Below are 14,825 nucleotides of genomic sequence, written 5' to 3'. Positions count from 1 at the left end.
TTTCCTAGAAAGAATGTTTATTCAAAGAAAAGGGCAACAGAATGCCCCTCCCTTCTGGATTATGCAGAAGTTGTGGTAAGGGTAAACATTGAACCAAGAATGTAGATCAACAAGGGACAGACAAGATAATCCTTTGCCTCTATCCTTGGGAAACTCCCAGAGGGGCCTCATGCAGGCCCCTACAGCAAATTCAATTCAGACATTTCCTACCATCATAGAAGAAACTCCTACTTAGAGCAATTAAATAACCATATGCCTATTGGAATAAACCAGGCTGCTCAGAGTGATAGAACAGCTGTAGCAGAGAGAACAGAAAATTCAGGAGAAACCATAAAGCAAATTTTTTGGCAAACTTCTATAAGTGAACAAAGACCAAAATTAAAAATATGAATAAATGATGTTTTCTTGGATGGTTTAGTAGACACAGGTGCAGACATGACAATAATTGCACCAGAATTTGGCATCCAAATTGGCTTCTTCAAGAGGTAAATGTTCAGCTGTTAGGGATTGGAACATTACCTCAAGTGAAACAGAGTGCAAGATGGCTGGAATTTATAGGGCCAGAAGGACAGAGAGGAAAATTAAAGCCATATGTGGCTAATATAGCTATGATCTTATGGGACCGTGATCTATTACAACAATGGAATACTCAGATTAACATCCCTCCAACCTCAGAAACAAATCATAAACTAATGCATTTCTGAGAGAAATATTAGAAGGTATTGTTCTAAAGAGTGGTCACTTGCCATCCAGATTGTACAAGAACAGGACATAACAACTGCTGATCTTCCAAAGACACCAACAGCTCTACCTTTAAAATGGTTAACAGACAAGCCTGTATGGGTTCAGTAATTGCCTTTATGTGGTGATATTGTGTCCCCCAATATATTGTGCACCTTAATAAACTTATCTAGGGTTAGAAAACAGAACAGCCACTAGATAGACATAGAGGCCAGAAAATGGTGGCACCTTTAATCCTAGCATTCTGGAGGCAGAGATCCATCCAGATCTCTGTGAGTTCAAACACACACTGGAAACAGCCAGGCATGGTGACTCATACCTTTAATTCCAGGAAGTGATGGTGAAAGGGAAAAATCAGTAGCCATCTTGAGAGATGCTTCCCCCTCCCCTCCTCCAAAGGTATTTGCTGACCAGAAGTTTTAGAAGTGATCAGAATTAAACTTAAGGCTGGGACAATAAATCTAGGTATCCTGGACTTGGCAAAACAAGATATGGGGAGTAATGGACTCAACTGACCAGAAGTTGACTTTAAAAGAAAGTAGAACTGAAGCAATAAATCTGAATGTGTGTGTGTGTATATATATATATATATATATATATATATATATATCTCCTGAGTTCAACAAAAGCAGGACATAAGGAGTAAAAAATTTACGACTCTGTAGTTACCCTTAATCCTGTTAGCCATCAGTAACCTCATGCTTATAGTTCAGCCAATAACTTCAAAGAACTGCCTCACCCCTAGCCCCTTTGTCCAATCCCAAGCTGCATATAAACTTTTCCTATATAAACCCCTTAAAGTAAGTGCTTGGGGCCGTTCTTCTCCACCCAGTGTGTTGGATGTTGGATAGCGGACCAAGCTTGCTTGTTTTATTAATAAAAACCTCTGTGTGCTTGCATCGGATAATGGCTCTGTGGTGGTCTTGCTTGGGGGTCTTGCGATCTGGGCACAGCATTGGCAGGAAGCAGAAAGGTATATAAGGCATGAGGACCAGGAACTAAAGGTCAGTTAAGCTTTTAGGCTTTTAGCAGCAGTTAAGCTGAGATTCATTCCAGATGAGGATTGAGAGGCTTCCAGTTTGAGGAAACAGGATTGGCTGAGAAGTTGGTGAGGTGAGGTTAGCTGTGGCCTGTTCTGTCTCTCTGATCTTTCAGCGTTTACCCCAATACCTGGCTCTGGGTTTGTTTTTATTAATAAGACATTTTAAGAATCATGCTACATTTAACAGCAGAGAAACTCCAGGCTTTAGAAGAGCTGGTAGAAGAGCAGTTAAATTCTCAGCATATTGAAGAATCAACCGGCCCTTGGAATTCTCCTGTATTTGATATTAAAAAGAAATCTGGTAAGTGGAGAATGGTAACACACCTTAGAGCAACTAACAAAGTAATTCAGCCAATGGGCTCTCTACAATCTGGAATTCCTTTGCCTATTCCGTTACCTAAGTGATGGCCTCTTATAGTTATCAATTTAAAAGACTGTTTCTTTTTAATACCCTTACAAGAAAAAGACAGAGAAAGATTTGCCTTCATGGTGCCTACTTATAATAATTCTCAACTGGTTAAGAGATATCAATGAAAAAAAAAAGATATCAATGGATGATTCTCCCACAGGGAATGTTGAATAACCCAACCCTGTGCCAATATTTTGTACAACAGCCATTGGAAGTAATACGTAAAAAGTTTCCTAAATCTATAATTTATCATTACATGGTAATGTAATGATATCATTACGATATTTTACTAGTTGAATCAAATGCAGATACTTTAGAAAGAATATTTGAAGAAGTAAAGAAAATTTTGCCTTGTGGGGATTACAAATTGCTCCTGAAAAGATACAAAGAGGAGATTCTATTAATCATTTAGGATATAAAATAGGTCTAAAAAAAATTAGACCCCAAAAGGTGCAAATTAGGAGAGATTAGTTATGGACTCTTGTAGATGTACCCAACCTTCTTATTAAATAAGAAACACAGAACCAATGCAAAGAAGAAAGCCAAGAGGTCAGAGCTAAGAGCTAAAACCTTACCCTTCCTCCTGCAGTGGTCCTACCTCTCCGAACCAGAGCTACCCCTGTGTTAAAGTCTTTATATAGAGTTCCTGTTCTGCCCTTCTCATTGGTTGTAAACCCAACCACATGACCGCCTCGTCACGGCCTGTCTGTATAGGCCTCCAGGTTTTCCATGATTGGTATTGAGATTAAAGGCATGTGTATCCAATAATGGCTGTATCCCTGAACACACAGAGACTTACCCAGGTCTGCCTACCAAGTGCTGGGATTACAAGCGTATGCCACCACTGCCCTGCTTTCCTATGGCTTGCTAAGAGCTCTGAGCCCCGGGCAACTTTATTTATTAACAGACAAATAACATTTTAATACAAATAAAATATCACCATATTTACCCTTTTCTATTTTAATAAAAAGGAAAAAAAGAAAAAGCTTATAACTAAGAAAAACTATATACAAAAGTACAATAACTATATACAATATATACTAGTAATAAATACCTAAACAATGTCTAGTTCATTTGTATTTGACAAATTCAGAGAAAATAATTCCATTATCTATTCTATTGTATCTAATTCACTTTCTATCCTAATTAATCTTCAACTATAACTAACTAATCTTCAACTCCCTCAGAGACCCAAGAAGGAAATAATATTAGCTAACAAAAAAATAAAAACAGGAAGTATATGCAAGCAACTTACAAAAAATTGTAAGTTGACAGAAACAGCCAGCTGCCTGGACAATCATCTGAGGTTTCTCCGCAGTGTTGGGGCATCATCTTCAGCCTATAGGCTTAGCGTATCTGACAGATTCATTTGTGAAGTAGGATGTACACAAGGTCAACAGTTCAACCTCACATTGGGTGAAAGCAGTCTATATACCAGAAACACCTGAATTCCACTAGTGTCATGTCATGATTCAGGATTTTAAATTCTGGAAATTGTTGATGTTTTTTTAATTCAGCTGTCCATTCTTCTTGGCTATGTGTGTATATGGCTTCATTTCAGCATCCCGTTCTTCTCCACATCCCTCTATTAAATGCCATTCTACTGTTGAGAGGTGTGAGCTTAATTACTCTTCAAGAATAACTGTTTCAGCTACCTTCCCATTGCACATCAGAAGCCATCGGCCCACTGCCTGTTCAGCTGCCTTCGAAGAAAAGGGCACTGTACCTTTCCCGGATTGCGAAGGCCACTTCAGGGACGGTGCCATATTGTCCTGGCCTCAGAAGATGCCTTTTGATAAAGCCATAACCACACTTGTTTTGACAAGAATCAGTAGTCCTTTGTTTCATGTCCTGTCTGTCCTGTTTGTCAGCAGTTGATTTGAGGATACTTTGTTGTCCAGTGGCTAACTTTTGCCACAATGAAAGTTAACTCCAATTGCAGTTTTTTCAATGCCCATATTTTCTCTGAAGTAGATTGGTACTGCCAAGAGCCGACATGTCTCATAGTCATAACAAAAAAGAAAAATTTTCTAAGTTATTAAAACATTTTAAATGCCATATTCTGTAGATCTCTGAAGGGTTTGAAGATAACCTGTCTATCTAAAATATATCTACTCAATCTTGAAAACATACCTAATATAACTACAAGTTCTATTATAATGTCTAACTACTAACTTTTATTTCTTTATATCCTAATAGTTGGTAATAACATTAATTAAGAGGTCTCTCTTGTTCAAATCAAACCTTTATCAATTTTGATGGTACCCACAGCTTATCTTCTCCTGTAGAAATAAAAGCAAAACCTCGTCCCCAATGTAACACATATCCTGGTTTACATTCTGAGGTCAGCACATCCTTAAAGTATATAGGTTGATTTAATTCTGCAGTTTTTTCTATTATCCAATGTCTCTCTGCAGCTGTTGTTCCTTTCTCATTGGCATTGAGAAAATTCAAAGTTAATAGAGCATTATGTAGTCTATTTCTGGGGGTTTTTGTTACTCCTTTTTGTTTATTTAGCATGTCCTTTAGAGTTCTGTTTGATCTTTCTATAACTGCTTGACCTGTAGGATTATGTGGTATACCTGTAATATGGTTTATATTATAATAAGCAAAAAACTGTTTCATTTTAACAGAGACATATGATGGAGCATTATCAGTTTTGATTTGTGCAGGTATACTCATAATGGCCATAACTTCTAGCAAATGAGTGATTACAGAATTAGCTTTTTCAGAACTCAAAGCAGTTGCTCATTGAAATCCTGAATAAGTATCGATAGTGTGGTGTACATATTTCAATTTTCCAAATTCTGCAAAGTGAAATACATCCATCTGCCAGATTTCATTCCTCTGAGTACCCTTTGGATTTGGATTACATCCTGCTGGTAATGGCGTTTGATTGTAGAAGGAACAAGTAGGACATTTCTTTACTATTTCTTTAGCTTGTTGCCAGGTTATGGAAAAATCCTTTTTTAAACCTTTACTATTGACATGATATTTTTTATGAAATTCTGAGGCCTCCAGCACATTTCCTATCAATAACTTATCAATCTTATCATTGCCTTGTGCTAGAGGGCCTGGCAGACCAGTATGGGATTGGATGTGAGTTATATATAAAGGATGAACATTGTGTTTGTACTGAAGCATATTGGCCTTCTCCAATAAGCTGATCCTGGCAGACTTGTATTCTGTTATCCCTCCATTGTTTTTCTATATTTTTAGCCTCATTATTGAACCATATTTTCCACTGGAGATTTTGTCCGGGTTCAAGAACAGCCTGTGCCAAATCCCGCCAGTCCTTTGGTAGAATCCTATTACAAGTTGACCAGGTGTTTAACATTTGCTTTACATATGGGGAGTGCATGCCATAAGATGCTATTGCCTCCTTAAATCTTCATAAGTCTAACATTTTAACTGGAATCCAAGTATTTTGTTCATTCTCTTCATCAGGTAGCTGCTGTACGGCTACCGGATAAATTAAGGGTGATTGTGTGAAAACTGGCTTTCTTTCTGTAACCTTATGATCCAATTTTGAAACAACTTCACTGTTTATTTCTTCTGTCTGAATTTGTATTTCTCTATAATTCATTTTTACCGGTTTAACAAGTTTTTCTAAGACTGTTATCCTGGCACTTAAATTGACTATCTTTTTAAATAGTAAAATGAGGATAAGAAAAGTAATAAACTGAATAATTTGATCAATATTAATCTTCTCATATAGTTGTTCCATTGTCAGAGTGCCTAAAATTTCAAACAAAGCCCAATTTTCTTCCAATGTACACATAAAGCCCATTTTTTTTTAATGTAGAAAAAATTCTCTTTTAAATAGATATGTTAATTGACTTACCAAGTCTGGGTAGAACAGTAGAATCCGAGGGAATTTCAAAACAGCCACCTGGTGTTCAAGGTGTGAATCCAGAGAGAGAGAGAGAGAGAGAGAGAGAGAGAGAGAGAGAGAGAGAGAGAGAGAAAGAAAGAAAGTGAAGCCCCTTGAGCGGAGTCAAGCCTTGGCTTTACAGGCAGGGGCCCTATTCGGCAGGGCAGGCCTGAGTTGTTTGTAGCAGTTGCAAGTAGCTCCAGCTGTGGGTCAGTCAGGCCTGGGCCCAAGCTAGGGAGCCGGGCCGCCCAGGCTAGAAACTGGACCTGCTGCCAAGCCAAGCCAAGCCGTTTTCAATGGATTCTTGTCACGTTCGGCACCAAATGTAGATGTAACCAACCTTCTTATTAAATAAGAAACACAGAACCAATGCAAAGAAGAAAGCCAAGATGTCAGAGCTAAGAGCTAAAACCTTACCCTTCCTCCTGCAGTGGTCCTACCTCTCCAAACCAGAGCTACCCCTGTGTTAAAGTCTTTATATAGAGTTCCTGTTCTGCCTTCTCATTGATTGTAAACCCAACCACATGACTGCCTCGTCACGGCCTGTCTGTATAGGCCTCCAGGTTTTCCATGATTGGTATTGAGATTAAAGGCATGTGTATCCAATAATGGCTGTATCCCTGAACACACAGAGACTTACCCAGGTCTGCCTACCAAGTGCTGGGATTACAAGCGTATGCCACCACTGCCCTGCTTTCCTATGGCTTGCTAAGAGCTCTGACCCCCGGGCAACTTTATTTATTAACATACAAATAACATTTTAATACAAATAAAATATCACCATAGATTCTTAATGACTTTCAAAGATTATTTGGAGACATTTCTTAGCTATGAACTGTTGTTGGGGTAAAAAATGATGAACTGAGTAATTTGTTCAAAACCTTAGAAGGTGACAAGGACTTAAATAGTCCAAGAGAATTATCACCTGAAGCTGAGAAAAAATTGGCCTTGGTAGAAAAGAAAGTACAGGAAGGACATGTGGGTCTTGTGGATCCAAAGCCTGACTGTATTTTGGTTATTTTACCCTCTAGGCATTCTCCTGCAGGAATTTTAATGGAGAGGGAAGATATTATATTGGACTGGATATTTCTACCAAATACACAGAGTAAAAAATTAAAAATTTATATGGAAAAGATCTCTGACTTGATTTTAAAAGGAAAATTGAGACTTCATCAATTACCAAGAATAGACCAAGCAGAAATTGTAGTACCTTTAACTAAAGAGGACATTGAAAAATTATGGGCAGAAAGTGAACCTTGGCAAAGAGCTTGCAGTAATTTTTTTGGGGAGAGATTAACAGCAAATATCCCAAAAGCAATAGAATTGAACTTATAAAGAGAGCTGATTGGATCCTGCCTCCGCATTATACAGGAAACACCCAAATCTGGAGCTCGTACATTTTATATAGATGCCAACAAATAAGGAAAGGCAGGTTACAAATCAGAACATTTAAGTAAAGTGGTTCAAAGTCCTTATAATTCAGTTCAAAAATTGGAATTGTATGCTATTCTGTTGGTTTTAATGGGTTTTTTGGCACCTCTCAACAGTTACTGATTATCAGTATGCTAAAAGAGTGATATTACATATTGAGACTGTAGAATTTATCCCTGATGAGTCAGAATTAACTTCATTATTTATTCAGTTACAAGATATAATCAGGAATAGGAATCATCCCTTATATATAACTCACATCTGATCCCATATGGGTCTGTCAGGACCTCTCACACAAGGTAATAATGAGACTGATAAATTATTGATAGGAAATGTTCTGGAGGCCTCAGAATTTCATAAAAAAAACCCATCATGTCAATAGTAAAGGTTTAAAAAAGGATTTTTCTATAACCTGGCAACAAGCCAAGGAAATTTTAAGAAAATGTCCTACTTGTATCTTTTACAATCAGACTCCATTACCAGCAGGATGAAACCCAAAGGGTACTCAGAAGAATGAAATCTGGCAGATGGATGTGTTTCTCTGTGCAGAATTTGGAAAATTGAAAAATGTACATCACACCATTGATACTTATTCAGGATTTCAATGGGCAACTGCTCTGAGTTCTGAAAAAGCTGATTCTGTAATCACAAATTTGCCAGAAGTTATGGCCATAATGGGTATACCTGCACAAATTAAAACTGACAATGCTCCAGAATATGTCTCTGGCAAAATGAAACATTTTTTTTTTTGCTTATTACAATATAAAACATATTACAGGTATATCACATAATCCTAGAGGCCAAGCAGTCATAGAAAGATCAAATCAAACTCTAAAGGATATGCTAAATAAACAGAAAAGGGTAACAAAAAAAACCTCCAGAAATAGATTACATAATGCTCTATTAACTTTGAGTTTTCTCAGTGCTAATGAGAAAGGAACAATAGCTGTGGAGAGACATTGGATAACAGAAAAAAAAAAACTACAGAATTAAATCAACCTATATACTCTAAAGATGTGCTGACCTTAGAATGGAAATCAGGAGATGTGCTATGTTGGGGATGACATTTTGCTTTTGTTTCTACAGGAGAAGATAAGCTGTGGATAACATCAAAATTGACAAAGGTTCTATTGGAACAAGAGAGACCTCTTAACTAGAAGAGGTGATAGTTCATCATCCAGCATGACCATCCAATTTAAACTAACTTATACCACTAACAAATCAATTATAACTTGCCAAATGGGAACCTCCCCAAAGTTAGTCTTGGGGAAGGGTTTTTGTTTTTGTCCTTCAGGAGAATGAAGGCTAAGGAATCTGAAGAACACTGGACAAATGAGACATCTGAAGAAAAAGGACAAATCATCTAGAAAAAAATGTCCCAAGAAAAAGAGTAAATTGGCCTATTGGTATATCACATTTAAAATTTCATAAGTCTTCCTAAATGTTTGTTTCTCTTATTCTCTGTAAATGTAACCAACCGTCTTATTAAATAAGAAACACAGAGCCAATGCAAAGAAGAAAGCCAAGAGATTAGAGCTAAGAGCCTTACCTGCCTGCTGCAGCTAGCCTCTTCAGCCAAGAGACCTCTCTGAAAGAGACCTACTTCCTGCCTGTTTGTCTTTATATAGACTTTCTGTTCTGCCTTCTCATTGGTTGTAAAACCAACCACATGACTGCCTCGTCACTGTCTGTTGGCTGTATCCTTGAACACACAGAGATCTACCTAGCTCTGCCTACCAAGTGCTGGGATTAAAGGCATGTGCCACCACCACTCGGCTTTTGCTATGGCTCTAATAGCTCTGACCCCCGGGCAACTTTATTTATCAACATACAATTAAAATCACATTTCAGTACAAATAAAATACCACCATATTTCTCTACAGAAACTTAACACAAATGGTCTTTTGTAGTCCCAGTTCAATTAAAAGTTAAAGCTGGCTTTGGAGTTGGAGAATGGCTCTCTCCTTCTTTAAACCTCTCTCCTTCTCATGTTGTTAAAAGGAAAATGCAAAATCTCTGTATCATGTCAGAAGAAAGAGCCTTCTTCTGATCCGACAGAAGAAAACGAAAAAATTAAGGGACTATTCTATTGCCACTAATCTTAATTCTTGGATTCTATTTTGATTCTTTAAACTTTTCTTAAGGTGTGAATTTTATATCAAAATTTATAAAGTTAATATATTTTTTAAAACTTTTGTTATGATGTTAATGGTCATATAGAGTACTAACTAATTCTAGAAAAAAGGCTTAATTGAGCTGCTTATACATATTTTTGTGTTCAAGTCTCTATCAGTTTTCTGCAGAGAATCATGACCAGGCCTAACAGTGAATTTGAAGTCTCCAGAAAAATGATGGGGCCCCCAACAACAATTCCATGTGGACAATAATAATACCACTAAGCTGACAAATATCACCCAAAGATCAGCTTTGGACTACAAAACTGCTCAGAACAATTTTGAGATGGCTAGTTGAGATGATCCAGCCTCACAGACTCCTCGAACAAGGACTTTAGATAAGTCCTGCACTTTGGCATTATGCAGAGACTGGACAACAAATGATATAGCTACCTCTCCCAGAACTTGACAATTAACCCAAAAAGTTTCTTTTCAGGATCTCCTAAAGATGCCTTTACCCAGAAACAGCAGGAAGCAATTTTTTTTGTTGTTGTTTTTTGTTTTTTGTTTTTTTTGTTTTTTGAGACAGGGTTTCTCTGTGTAGCTTTGCGCCTTTCCTGGAACTCACTTGGTAGCCCAGGCTGGCCTCGAACTCACAGAGATCCGTCTGGCTCTGCCTCCTGAGTGCTGGGATTAAAGGCGTGCGCCACCACCGCCCGGCAGCAGGAAGCAATTTTAAGAACATGACTCCCATATTCCCAAGAGGTGGGGTGGGGTGGGTGGTTTCTGGTCTTTCAATGGGTTTCAGGTTTGGGATAATCTTTATTGTTTAGGAGGGTTGGTTACAAGTTGTTGTTAATGGTCAGGAATAGGGCTAAACAAAGGAGATTAGATTTAAGGTTTTTGTTTGAAAAAAAACACAGAATATAGATAAGAGGTAGATTATTGAATCTACTCAGAAAAGAAAAAAGAAAGGATATAGATAAAAAGGTAGATTATTAAATCTACTTTTATTTATTTATTTATTTATTTATTTATTTATTTATTTATTTATTTATTTATTTCCAGAGCTGAGGACCGAACCCAGGGCCTTGTGCAAGTGCTGTACCACTGAGCTAAATCCCCAAACCCTAAATCTTTTAAAAGACAATTACTAGTTTTAAATACTTTACATTGAATTGGATTTTTATATATTGTATACAAATTATATATATTGAGATTGATATTGTTAGAAAATGCTGTACGTATATTTTTAATCTTGTTCAGGATATTGTACCTATACAGTTCATTTAACAATGTAATGCAATTTGCTAATCTTTGAATGTTATTATTACCAACTATTAGGATATAAAGAAATGAAAGTTAGTAATTAGACATTACAATTGAACTTGTAGTCACATTAGGTGTTTTCAAGGTTAAGCAGAGATATATATTAGATAGACAGGTCATCTTCAAACCCTTCAGAGATCTACAGAATATGGCATTTAAAATGTTTTAATAACTTAGAATTTTTTCTTTTTTTATGACTATGAGACATGTCAGCTCCTGGTAGCACCAATCTACTTCAGAGAAGATATGAACACTGAAGAAACGGCATATGGAGTTAACTTTCACTGGGGCAAAAGTTAGCCACTGGGCAACAAAGTGCCCTCTCATTGACTGCTGACAATGTTCTATCCAAAATGGACAGACAGGACACCAAACAAAGGACTACCAATCCTTGCCAAAACAAGTGTGGTTGCGGCTTTAGCAACAGGCATCTTCTGAGTCCAGGACAATATGGCACCATTGCTGAAGTGGCTTTGTAATCCAGAAAAGGTACAGTGCCCCTTTCTTCGAAGGCAGCTGAACAGGCAGTAGACAGATGGCTTCTGGTGTGCAGTGGAACAGTAGCTGAAGCAGTTATTCTTGAGGAAGCAACTAGGCTGATGGAGTCTAACTTCTCAATGGTAGACTGGCATTTAATAAAGGAGATAAAGCCACCCACAAGCCGAGAAGAATGGAATGTGGAGAAGAATGGGATGCCAAGGTGAAGCCATCCACAAGCCAAGAAGAATAGGCAGTCAAATTCCAAAAACACCAGCAATTTCCAGAAATTAAAATCCTGAATCATGACAGGACACTGGTGGAATTCAGGTTTATTTGGTCCCTGGAATACTCTCACCAAATGTGAGATTGAGCTTTAGGTCTTGTGTACATCCTACTTCACAAATGAGTCTGTTTGATATGTTAAGCCTATAGGCTAAAGATGATGCCCCAACATTGCGGAGAAACCTCGAGTGACTATCCAGGCAGCTGACTGGTTTTTTTTTTTTTGGTTTTTTTTTTTTTTTTTTTTTTTTTTTTTGGTTTTTCGAGACAGGGTTTCTCTGTGTAGCTTTGCGCCTTTCCTGAGACTCACTTGGTAGTCCAGGCTGGCCTCGAACTCACAGAGATCCGCCTGTCTCTGCCTCCCGAGTGCTGGGATTAAAGGCGTGCGCCACCACCACCTGGCCAGCTGACTGTTTTTGTCAACCCACATTTTTTTTGGAAGTTGCTTGTTTGCACTTCCTGCACTAGGTAATATTATTTCCTTCTTGAGTCTCTGAGGGAGTTGAAGATTAGATAGTTGTAGTTACAGTTTTCCTTGCTAAGAAATTTCAAAAAAGAAACTCACTAAGGAGGTAGAAAATATAAAAGTTTGAAAGACATCATAGGATAGTTTTCTGTTGGTAATACAAGTTAGGATAGAAAGTGAATTAGGTACGTTTTGGACTCACCAAAATAGGATAGATAATGCAATATTTTCTCTGAATTTATCAAATGCAAATGCACTAGACATTGTTAATGTATTTATTGCTTGTATATATTGTATATAGTTATTGTACTTATTGTATGTAATTTTTCTTATATTAGTTATAACTTTTTTATTCTTTTTTATTTTTATTAGACAAAAAAGGGGAATGTGGTGATATTTTATTTGTGCTGAAATGTGGTGATATTTTACTTGTACGTTAATAAATAAAGTTTGCCTGGAGATCAGAGGAAATAGCAAGCCATTAACACAAAAGTCTGGCAGTGGTGTCATACATCTTTATGACATACACCTTTAACCCCAGTACCAACCATAGAGACCTGGAGGTCTGTACAGACAGGCAGTGACAAGGAAGTGAGGTAGCTGGACTAAGAGCCAATGAGAGGGCAGAACAGCAAGGCAATAAATGTGCAGGTAGACAGGAAGTAGCTCACTTTCTTTTGGGAGCTGCAGAGCTGGTGAGGTAAGGTTGGCTGGTGGCTTTCCTTATTTCCCTGATCTCTCTAAGGCTTTTACCCCTGTATTTGGCTCCATGTTTTTTTGTTTGTTTGTTTGGTGTTTTTTTTTTCTTTCGAGACAGGGTTTCTCTGTGTAGCTTTGCGCCTTTCCTGGGACTCACTTGGTAGTCCAGGCTGGCCTCGAACTCACAGAGATCCACCTGGCTCTGCCTCCCGAGTGCATGTTTTTTTTTTTAATAAGACCGTTTAGAAATTCATCTACAGCTATGAAATAGTCAAAACCGAAACAGAGACTGGGCCTTGCTCTCAGTTAGAGTCAACAAGTGACAGACTTGAACCCAGGACAGGGTATTAGGGTTCACAGTGAGATCTGGTTTTGATAGACCACCACCTGTCTGGGTGTGGTGAACAGGAAAAACATAGAAACAGAAAAAAAAAAAAAAACATAGAAAAGAGACCCGGCTGGCCAGATGGCTCAGTGGTTAAAGGCACTTGCTACCTGCTGTGTCTAGGACTCACATGGTGGAATAGGGGCACTGAGTCCTACACTCCACCTCCCCAAAGCAATGGCTGGTACATGTGCATGTGCACACACACATACACACACATGCACACACACACACACCACACACACACAATAAATAAATAAATGTAATAAAAATCTAAAAGAAAAGAAAATAAGGAAAAGGCTGAGTCCCAGTACCCAGAATGATGTCAGAAACTTAGAGATAACAAGATGAATCTAGGCCCTGGGAAACGGAGGATGGCTCAAAGCTGGGTTATGCCTCTCTCTTCTCACTCTAGGCCAAGCTCCCACCATGGACACAGTACAGGAGGGATGTCTCTAATGATGGGATGACTCAGTCACCCAGGGTATTTCCCCAGAGACAGGGAGGCATGGAGATGTGTACGTACCTGCTCTTAGCAGGTTTCTTTGGAAAGATAACAAAGGAAACAACCCAAGTGTCCATCACCTCTGACATCAGACGAACAGTAATGGAGGATGCACACAGTACAGTAGACGGGAGCTTCAGACTATTCGTTGGAACAGGCAGCAGCCCGGACAGATCACAAGTGCCTTGTGCTGAGGGAAATAACTTGGCCTTAAAAAGAATCCCACTGCATGTACTTACAGAGCATTCTAGAAAGTGCGGTGAATCCGAAGTGACCATAAGCTGGTAATTGACCACGGGGAACCTGGTGGTGATACGTGCTGTAATCTCAAATTGTCCTCTATCCTCCATGTGCATGTTGTGACCTGCCACCCCTTATCCTCAGGCATACAAAATAAAAACATTAAAAAAAAAAAAAAAAGGTCTCATTATGTAGTCCCAGCTGGACTAGAGCTTGCTACGTAGACCAGCCTGGTCTCAAACTCACGGAGAGTCTCTGAGTACTGGAGTACAGACATGACCACTGCCTTGAGCTGTTTTCATTGCTTTGTAACCAGTCATATTAGATGAAGGCCCACTCCACTATGACCCATTTTAAGGTCTGAAACAACCCTATGTCCAAGTAGGGTCATATTTTGAGGTATTGGGGGTTAGGACTTTAGCATATTTTGTGTGTGTGTGTGTGTGTGTGTGTGTGTGTGTTTCATGTGCATGGGTGTGCCAGTGCATGAGTCTGACATAAGCATGTGTCTTTCTTTATCCCTACTGTGGTAGTTTGAATGTAATTGGCCTCCATAATCTAATCAGGAGTGGCATGTTAGGAGGTGTGGCCTTGTTGAAGTAGGTGTGGCCTTGTTGGAGGGAGTGTGTCACCGTGGGGGCGGGTTTTGAGGTCTTCTATGCTCAAGATACTGCCCAATGTGACAGTCCACTTCCTGTTGCCTTCTAATCAAGATGTAGCCAGCACTATGTCTGCCTGCATGCTGCCATGCTCCCTGCCATGATGATGATGGACCGAACCTCTGAAACTGTAAATGAGCTTCCCCAATGACATGTTTTCCTTATAAGA

The sequence above is a fragment of the Peromyscus eremicus genome, chromosome 4 (assembly GCF_949786415.1).
Source record: "Peromyscus eremicus chromosome 4, PerEre_H2_v1, whole genome shotgun sequence".
NCBI classification, from domain to species: Eukaryota; Metazoa; Chordata; class Mammalia; order Rodentia; family Cricetidae; genus Peromyscus; species Peromyscus eremicus.
This window is presented reverse-complemented; position numbering follows the sequence as displayed.